We start from the raw sequence: 10,422 nt of genomic DNA, 5'->3' as shown, positions 1-10,422 counted from the left end.
ACAGAGGTAGAACTAGAGAAGGAGCAACTATCAATCCTGCATAAAGGTAGATCTTTTGTCCCAGGCCCACCCAAAAAGAAAATACAAATAGAAGCACTGACCTCCTCCTTTGAACAACTTGAAGAAGAAGCAAACTGGAGGTGGGCCTTACACAAAGGAAGAGGAAGAATTTACCCTTACAACTACCTATGGCAAAGATTGAGAAAGCCCCTCCAAGAAGACTCCCAGGGTTGAATGAGAGAATCGAAGAACATCTACTGGAATTGAAAAGAATAGCAGACAGATGAAGAAGACCTAACATGACAAATAACGAGAAAGCAGCCCAATAGAAACCTAAGAGAGATGCAAACGTGGTTATAAAAAAGCTAACAAAGATGTGGCCTCGGTAGTTCTGAAGACAGAAAATTACATCAAGATGGGGAACAAGCACCTTGATGACACTGAGACTTACAAAGAGCTAGAACATCCAGAGGAAGCCTTGCAAAGAGTGATAAGAGAAAGTAAACTTCTGATAAACAGGTTCCACACCTTGAATGACCCAGGAATAAAAAACAGAAGTTTCTCAGCGAGCCTGAGGGATGCCATCATAGCACACAAGGCAAGCATCCCCTATTGGTATGTTCTCCCAAAGACACATAAGGCTTTAGAAGATACAAGGACATGGCCAGGGAGACCGGTCTTAAGTGGGTGTAGTGCACCAACCAGGCCAGTAGATAGACTGTTGACCACTTTTCTGACCCCCCTTCTAGACATGCTTCCTGAAAGGTTACAAGATACTTTAGATTTCCTAAGGAAAATGGAGGATACCCTATGTTTCTCAAAAGGCTCGATTTTGTTTTCATTTGATATTATGTCCTTATGCCCATCAATCCCCCCAAAAGAAGCTGCTTGGGTGGTTGCAAATTACTATGAGAAAAACTATGGGTATGTCCAGGGCCGCCTAGCAGCTGATTTCAACACCCCCCCCCCCCCCCCTCTACCTTATCTCATTAAAGAGGGGATTGATCATCTTTTAGGGGGACACTGCTAAGGTTCAATAACAGATACTATAACCAATGTAAAGGTACTGCTATTGGAGCTTCAGTGTCAGTTGCCATAGCCGAGATATTCGTCCATGCAAGCATTGAGAAGAAAAAGGAAAAGGCTACAAAATCAACCAAAGATACTCTTTAGATACATAGACGATATTTTCGGGATTTTTACAAGTACAGATGAAGAATTAATGATTTATCACGAGGACCTAAAAACGTTCCACCCAGACTTGAAATTTACTCTAGAATGGAGCAAAGAAAAGCTTCCTATCCTAGACACCATAGTGAATGGGAACAGTGAAATGTGCCCACAAACAACCACATTCTATAAGCCTTCCAATACACATCAATACTTGCATTTTGATTCAAGCCATCATCCGAGCCTGAAGAGATCCATACCTTTCTCCCAAGGTATTAGAATAAAAAGAATAAGTGAAGATGAAAACCTACAGGGAGCATTAGAGGAAATGGTAGTGTTCTTCAGAAAAAGAGGGTATGGCAAACATATAGTAAAGTTGGCCTTGGAACGAGTGGAAGAAATCCTAAACACAAGGTCAGAAAACGTAATTCCAACACCAGGTAATGAAAACAGGCCCGACAGGAGGTTACATCTGTTGAGACACCTATAAAACAACTTTACATGGAAGAATCAACAGACACAGAGGAAAATCAAACTCAAGAGAGAAGAGTCCCCCCCCTCCCCCCTCTATACGAGTCATCAAACACCCTAGAAGAAGAGAGAGGTGTGATGTCTACAACACAAGGCGATCCCCCAGTTCTCTCTGAAGGATTGAATACTCCTCAAGTGGCCTTTTCTCAAGAAGGACAACAAAGTACACAAGGGAGGACCTTAACCCCCCCCCCCCTGGAGGACTACAAGACGATATCCCTCCCTCTCCCCCTAGCCATCTAGAGTGAACCCCTCCCCCTTAGTGAAGCTAAATTAATGCAATGATATGCTATTGAAAGCAGTACAGTCCTTGGATAGGTTGGAGAGGGTATTTAGGGAAGTAAATGACAGATAAAAATCCCCCCTCCCCCAACCCTGCCCCCAGTCAAACAAGGACCCTGATCAAATCCATTTGATATTTTTTGACGAGTCAAATTTTTGATGCGATCGCCATGTCTGTGAAGGAGGAGGCCGTAAAGAAATTTTTGATTGAAGTTTTAGGAGTCTGTCGGACCTTGCCAGCCTTGTGGAGAATTAAGTTGGATGATTATAACAATCGTGCTAAGAAAGCCGAGGCCTATGACATTCTACTACAGAAATATCGTGAGCATTTTACTTCCGCCACATTAGAAGATCTGAAGAAAAAAAAAATCTGCGAACAAATTTTCGCAATGAACTTCGAAAAATGGACGAAAGTGCCAAATCAGTTGCCGGAACTGAAGACCTGTACGAGTCACGGGTGTGGTTCATGGATGCTATGATGTTTTTAAGAGACCAGGAGACTCCTGCCCAGTCAAGAAGCACCTTGTCCAATAGCGATGATAACGACACAAGCGATAAACAAGGAACAATTCAGGTTAGTTCATGATATGTTTGCTTTGACAATTGGGACTTATTCTAGTAATATTGCAAAAATTTACCAACACAAACATATTTACGTTCAATGAAATGTTATCTATTAGCTTCCTTTTTTAGAGATGTCAAAGTTCATATTTGCCAATGCAAGATATGTTAATTTATGCAAAATTTTATACTCTCACATTAAGTAGTATAGATTATATCTAATGTATAAATTTAGCAAATGCAATAATTTAATACAATATTGACTAGGCTATCGAATGTGTTGATATTTGGGACGATAATTATTTTTAGTGTGGTAAATTCCCAATTTTTACAGTTACTTTATCTTTTACGCACTAATTTTACACTGTTTGGAAAGGGAAAAAATGCAATATATTAATTCACCTGTGTAGATTTACACTATATTTCATAAAGTATTGTTGATAAATAATGTGTTTAGACTATTTATATTATTGCTAAGTATAACTACTTACTAATCATCTCGATAACCGAAACATCGATAAAGAAAACCCTTATTGTAGATAACCTATAATAGAAAAACTATATTAAATAAATGCATACGGTCTGGTCGGCGAATTTATTTTGCGTTCCCTGATTTGTGAGAGTCCAGCCTATCGAGCACGCAGTAGTTGGCCTGAGTCAGTGGAACCCCTACAATTCTGTTTGCGCGAAATCATTACGCAATTATGGCTTGCCAAGGAACACGAACAAGTATTGGGGGTAAGAATCTCGCTCACCGCGTACTACTTCTCCAATGTTTCTACTTCTACACATCTCCAAACCTTCCAGCTGATGTTGACCTTCTCGCCAGTCCCCCGGTTGTACATTGTAATTTGCATCTTCCCAGTCCACATTTGCAGCCCTCAAGTAGCATTTTGATTTCTTGCGGAGGAAATTGTGCAGATAACAGCATGCTAGCATTATCGTCGTGGCTTTTTCAGGGTCCAGTTGTATAGTGTTTCGAATTACACCAAACATGGCGGACAGTATACCAAAAGCATTTTCTGATACGCGCCTCGCCCTGCTCAAGCGATAATTCATAATTGGCATTGACGACACCCATGAGTACGATGCTGAAGATCTTTTTGTAGTTGGAGTAGAAGGATCCAGACTTGACTGTTTTTTTAATCGGAATGTGCTTACCGTCTATAGCACCTAAATAGTTAGGAAAATGCCAGGCCGACTTGAAGGCGTCACTCGTCATAACCCATTCCTGGTGTTTTCGGCATCTGAAAAAGAAATTAAGGGTTGTTACTGAAAACTGACAATGATTGTGATCTCACTACCAAATGGCATTTAAGTAATGAAACTAAATTTTAATGATTTTTCTGAGAAATGGTATTGGCCTGCATGTATATCCTGAGTATGCACTTAATTATTATCACCCACGCCGACGATGGTCGTGGCGTGGATGATGTTTTTGTCGTCTCTGTATGTCTGGATGTCTGTTCGAGGCATAACTCAAAAAATATTGAGCCAATCAAGTTCAAACTTTACACAGAGGTAGGACTTGGGAAGTTCTGGAAATGTGTGTAAATTCAGGTCAAGGGGTCAAAGGTCAAGGTCACAGAAGGACAAAGTGTAGAAAAATGTAATTTGATAGGGTGGCTGAGGTGTGGATCTGTACTCGTAAGAGTATTTTTTTCTATTTTAATATTTTTTGTTGATTCTGTTCCGGAATGGAGATGACTCAGGAGACGGTACTAAAGAGAGAGAAAGCGAAAACTGTGAGGGGGTCACTTCCAGCGATTACACGCCCGCTGCCCATGCCGACGAAGCATTCATCCTCCAGTCCGTCCGTATCTCTCGGCAGAAAACGCAAGCCAGTTACGGAAGCCGAGTAAGCGGAACTCCTGTCATTGGCAAAAGCACGGTTAACTGAGCCGGAGGACCGGTACCTGAGCCAAGCAAAGACATGGGCACATGAACTGAAATGTTTTGTTGCCACACAAGAGCTGTTTGCGAAGAGAGCCATAAACGACATATTGTTTGAAGCTCAATGCGGCACGCTGCACAGAAATTCCGTACAAATCAATGGCAACACCACAACCCCACCCAGCAGTCGATGCAGTACCCCATGTATTTCTGTTGGCCACTACCAAGTTCAGTCTGACTCTGCGCCTTCTTTCATGAACAATTACCAGGGCGGGCATTTCTCGCAAGTGGCAACTGAATCCCTTAATAATGAAAGCAACCTGTCCCAGTATTTTGGTAACTTCAGTCCTACCCCTTGACGCTTACAAGTGTTGGACTGTCAAGATTGATATATATTGTTCATGTACAGTATGTTCTAACAGTTTCCGGTCCAATTATTCACTGATTTCGTGATTGTATATCAGACTAAGGTCTGTGTTGTCAGATTATTGTTATGTTTATATCTTTATTATAATAATAAAGTTTAACAGATAGTACCTGTTCTCAGTTGATTTTTATTTTCATTGCTTTGGTATAACAATAAAGTTTCACAAACAGTACATGCTTTTAATTTATTTACGACCTTACCTTTATAGTCTGCTGACGCTTCAGACAAAGGATGATGGCCTCACAGGTTTCAATAACCAACTTTCCAATTGCTTGCGGAGATCTTGCTGTCAGAAATTTCAAGTGTTCAAAGGAATTTCCAGACGCCAGGTACCTGAGTGTGATGGGCAAGCGTTCACTTGGTGGTATGGATGGACGCATGACGGTGTCTTCTTTCCTTATCAATGGCTCGACAAGGCCGAGTAACTCATCGAACGATGGCGCATCCATTCGAAGGAAGTTACGGAAGTCCTCTGGTTCGTTAACACGTAATTCTTGGAGGAGGTTGACGTGTCCGTAGGTTTCTTTTGACCATTCCCGACGTTTACCAGAAGGTTTATCAGAGTCCAATGCGAACACTAGTGCTATGGCCACTGATGCATCCATGTCGATGATTTTGACTTTACTGAATTTTGATGGGAAAAACGCCTAAACGTGTGTGGGCAATTATGCATCAAAATTTTGTATCAAAGTTACACGTCAAAATTTTGCATCAAATTTTTGATGCAAAATTTGAGTGTGTGGAGGACGTTTTGATGTCAAAAAAAAATTGAAGCAAAATTTTTATTGATCAAATCCGTTTGATATTTTTTGACGAGTCGTCAATTTTTTGATGTGTGTGGGCTCTTGTCAAAATTTTGATCAAACTTTTTAGTTCGCAGGTGACTGACGGGGAGACAGAATCGCCATGTCTGTGAAGAAGGAGGCCGAAAATAAATTTTTGATTGAAGTTTTAGAAGTGTATCGGACCTTGCCAGCCTTGTGGAGAATGAAGTCGGATGATTATAGCAATCGTGCTAAGAAAGCCGAGGCCTATGACATTCTACTACAGAAATATCGTGAGCATTTTACTTCCGCCACATTAGAAGATCTGAAGGAAAAAATAAATAATCTGCGAAGAAATTTTCGCGATGAACTTCGGACAAAAGTGCCAAATCAAATCAGCGCCATATTGATGTGTCCGTAGGTTTCCCGTTTTAAAAACCAGTCTTTTGACCATTTCCGACGTCTACCAGGAGGTTTATCAGAGTCCAATGCGAACACTAGTGCTATGGCCACTGAAGCATCTATGTTGAAGATTTTGACTATACTGAATTTTGATGGGAAAAATGTGTGGGCAATTATGCATCAAAATTTTGTATCAAAGTTACACGTCAAAATTTTGATGCAAAAATTTGACGCTTTTTTTGAACGTGTATTGGCCCTTTTATTACTGATCGGATGTTCTCCGAACAACAATCTGCATTGAACAGTGTGATTAAGCAAGGTGTGCCTCCCCAGACGCAGGAATGGGGAAAAGAGGCATCCGACACAACAACCTCAACCCCCTTCCATCACTCAACATCCGATCTCCCAACCCCCTCCCATGACCAGTTTATATACGAACCTTTCCCCTTTACATCCTCTCCCCCTACCAGAATGTCCTCTACCTCCACACCACAAAATAAACACATACAAAACCATTCCTCCCCTATACCTTCCAATGCAGTATCCATAACCAATGCATCTCCTAGTTCTCCCTCACCACCACCACCCTCTCCTGACACTCCGCCCCCTCCTCCCCCACCTTCCATGGCAGTATCCACGACCAATGCCTTTCCTAGCTCTCCCCCACCACCTCCACCCTCCCCTGACACGCAGATTCGCGACTTTGCTGACACGCCAGCCGCTCCCCGCCCGATGCCACGCAAGCGTTTGTCCAGGAGCAACGCCGAGACATCAACAACTAGTATGAGGTGCCGACCGTCCCAAGGTAGTGTACTTGTATATTACTAGCTGTCATCCAGATACAAACGAAGAAGATATTGAAGACTTTCTCGTTAGTAATTTTGACAATATATCAAATGTTAAAACCTTCAAAACTAAGATGACACATGAATTAATTCAAGCTTCCCTGTTACTATAAGAGGCAAAGAGATCAATTCAGAACTGGTGATAGAATCCAATGTATTCCCTGATAACGTAAAGGTTTTCTTAAACAGAAACAAGTACAAAACCGAACAGAATGTTTGACGCCGCAAATGGGTCAGCAGATCCGGTGGTCACACACACTTAAAATAGAAAATGTCAATTCTCAGTGTCTCCTGGGTCACTTAGATGAAATCGAAATGATAATTAAGAAGAGGGATATTGGTATTTTTTGTATAAGTGAAACCTGGCTTCACCAAGAAATACCAAACAAATTCAACATTCTGAATTTTCGAGTTTATAGATGTGATGGAGGTCGAGGAGGCGGTGTTTGCATATATGTACAGATACCCTTAAATCGAACAAGATCTCCTCTACAACTGTAAATAACACAGCGGTGGAAAACATCTGGGTAACCCTACAAAGCAATATGTATCCTTCCTTCCTTATCAGCGCCATCTATAGACAGCCTCATGTCACCATTGAGTCATTCGAATATCTTGATAATCTATTTAAAGAAATGACGGAAAAGAAAACCACTTTTTATTTTAGGCGACTTAAATGGCGATCTAAATAAGTCAAATGCAAAATTACAAGGTTTAAGAAGATACCTCATCCATATTAGATGTCATAATATCAAACAGACCCGATATCATCCTACATACAGACGCTATCCCATGCTAAATTGCTGATCATGAACTTTTGACCATGACTTTAAATATACAGAAGCCAAAGCGACAGCCAGTTATCAAAACTTCTCGCGATTTAACGAACTATGACCTTCAGTCACTCTGCCAACATAACATGGCTAATTAACAGATGAAGTTGACAGACAAGTTACTGTTTTAACGAATGTGATAAAGAATGCCATAGATGCTTCCGCTCCGTATAAAACAAAAACAATTAGATGTCCCCCTGCTCTTTGGATAAACGACGACATTAGGGGAGCGATAAGTGATAGAAATAACACTCACAAAGCTTTCAAAATAAATAGTTTTGATGCTACCCTTCAGGCTGAATATAAGCAAAAAAAGTGAAATTTAAAAACGCTGATCAAGAGTGCAAAAGCAAATTATTAAAAAAAAAAAAAAGTTCAAAGAATGTAGACACGACTCTTCCGAAACATGGAAACTGGTAAATACACTAGTGCCTAAGAAAAAACATCCCACATTTACATTAATTCCAGAAACAAAATAGAACATTTAAAGGACTTCTTTGCAGAAGTCGGCAGACTCACATATGACCGGACACATTTCCACAAAACGCAACGAGAATAAGGCTCACTGCAAAAACTTTCAGACCACAACCAGTAGAAATGGAAATAACAATACTAACAATAAAACATTCAGGAGAAACAAACTCCGTAGGAGCGGATGGTATCGCCCAAATAACCATTTAACATGCAACATGGATTTATAAGTAAACTGTCAACCGAAACAGCATTACTGAAAATCACAAATGAAATTTATAGCAACATAGACAATAACCAAATAAACGTGCTCACTTTATGTAATTTGTCGAAGGCCTTTGGCAGTGTTAACCATGAAATTCTTCTCAACAAACTAAGAAATCACGAAATTGATAAATATTGGTTTAGAAATTACATATCCGCCAGAACTCAGTCTGTCAAAATATCATTAAAACGTCTCATTTCGTGTTCCACAAAGCTCTATGTTAGGCCCAATTTTATTTACAATATTTATTAATGTCTTATTCAGTATGCCGATGACTCTCAATTTCTTCACGCAGCCTCTATAATCAATTTAAGCAAATTAAAAGAAGATTTCACAGACTCTCACAGAAGCAGAGTTACTTTGATAGAAATGGTCTGAAACTGAATCCACAGAAAACACAATTAATTTTCATAGGCAGCCGTCAAAACATTGCCAAAATTCCCACAGATACAACTATAGAATTCGGAGGTTGCTACATTAAAATCAGTCTAGGAGTCTACATAGACAGATATATTACTTTTGAAACACATATTGACCAGATTTACAGGATGGTAATGTGCACCTTGATATAAATAAATCACATAAAAGACAAAATCCCTACAAATACAAGAATCACTGTCGTACAAACACTAGCCCTCAGTATAATTAACTTCTGTCTGAACATCTGGGTTTCAACAAACAAAACATAAATATAAAAAACGCAAAAACTACATTTTGCTGCAAGGGTAGCAATAGAAAATGTATACAAATTCGACCACATAACACCACACATAAACAAACTAAAATGGTTAAAAATCCAACAAAAATACAATTATGACACAAGTATACTAATCCACAAAATTATACAAGGAAATTATCCACATTGGCTTTTACATACACAAACAATAAGCAGTTTAACAGGAGTCAAAACTAGACAAAAAACATACCTGTATGTCAAAAGGTCAAAAACGAAAACAGGGGCAAGAAATATGCAGATTCGAGGACCAGTGATCTGGCATTTTTCCCATCAAAATTCAGTATAGTCAAAATCTTCAACATAGATGCTTCATTGGCCATAGCACTAGTGTTCGCATTGGACTCTGATAAACCTCCTGGTAGACGTCGGAAATGGTCAAAAGACTTTTTTTAAACGGGAAACCTACGGACACATCAATTTGGCGCTGATTTGATTTGGCACTTTTGTCCATTTTTCGAAGTTCATCGCGAAAATTTCTTCACAGATTTTTTTTTTTCCTTCAGATCTTCTAATGTAGCGGAAGTAAAATGCTCACGATATTTCTGCAGTAGAATATCATGGGTCTCGGCTTTCTTAGCACGATTGCTATAATCATCCGACTTAATTCTCCACAAGGCTGGCAAGGTGCGATACACTGCTAAAACTTTAATTAAAAATTTCTTTTCGGCCTCCTTCACAGACATGGCGAACCCGTCTCCTCGTCAGTCATCTGCGAACTAAACATTTTGATCTAAATTTTGACAGGAGCCCACACACGCATAAAAAATTTGACGACTCGTCAAAAAATATCAAACAGATTTGATCCATTAAAATTTTGCTTCAGATCTTTTTTAGACTTCAAAACGTCCTACGCACACTCAAATTTTGCATCAAAGTTTTGATGCAAAATTTTGACGCTTTTTTTGAAAGTGTATGGGCTCCTTAAGCCTTGCCAGGTGTTTGGCTGGGGACTCCTTATTCCTCCTTGTTCCTCAGGGTTTGTACGTTGAGGAGGGGGGGGGGGGGGGGTTTTGATTTATGCCATTTATTTTCCTAAATGCCCTCTCCAACCTATACAAGGACTGTATTACTTTCACTAGCATATCATTGCATTCATTTAGCTTCACTAAGGGGGAGGGGTTCACTCTAGATGGCTCGGGAGGAGGGGGAGAGGGAGAGGGAGGGATATCGTCTTGTAGTCCTCCAGGGGGGATGACGGTCCTCTCTTGTTTACTTTGTTGTCCTTCTTGAGAAGAGGCCACC

At 40.1% G+C, this 10,422-nt stretch overlaps 1 pseudogene; it reads right to left on the bottom strand.

Annotated features, from left to right (window-relative positions):
* Nucleotides 1-2,903: 2,903 nt before the first annotated feature.
* Nucleotides 2,904-5,516, bottom strand: LOC147468007 (uncharacterized; annotated as a pseudogene).
* Nucleotides 5,517-10,422: the final 4,906 nt, after the last annotated feature.

The sequence above is a fragment of the Penaeus japonicus genome, unplaced genomic scaffold, assembly GCF_977035675.1.
Source record: "Penaeus japonicus unplaced genomic scaffold, GWHDUDI00000001_assembly GWHDUDI00000031, whole genome shotgun sequence".
Classification (NCBI taxonomy): domain Eukaryota; kingdom Metazoa; phylum Arthropoda; class Malacostraca; order Decapoda; family Penaeidae; genus Penaeus; species Penaeus japonicus.
The sequence above is the reverse complement of the archived record's forward strand: the minus strand, read 5'-3'. Positions and strand labels throughout refer to the sequence as shown.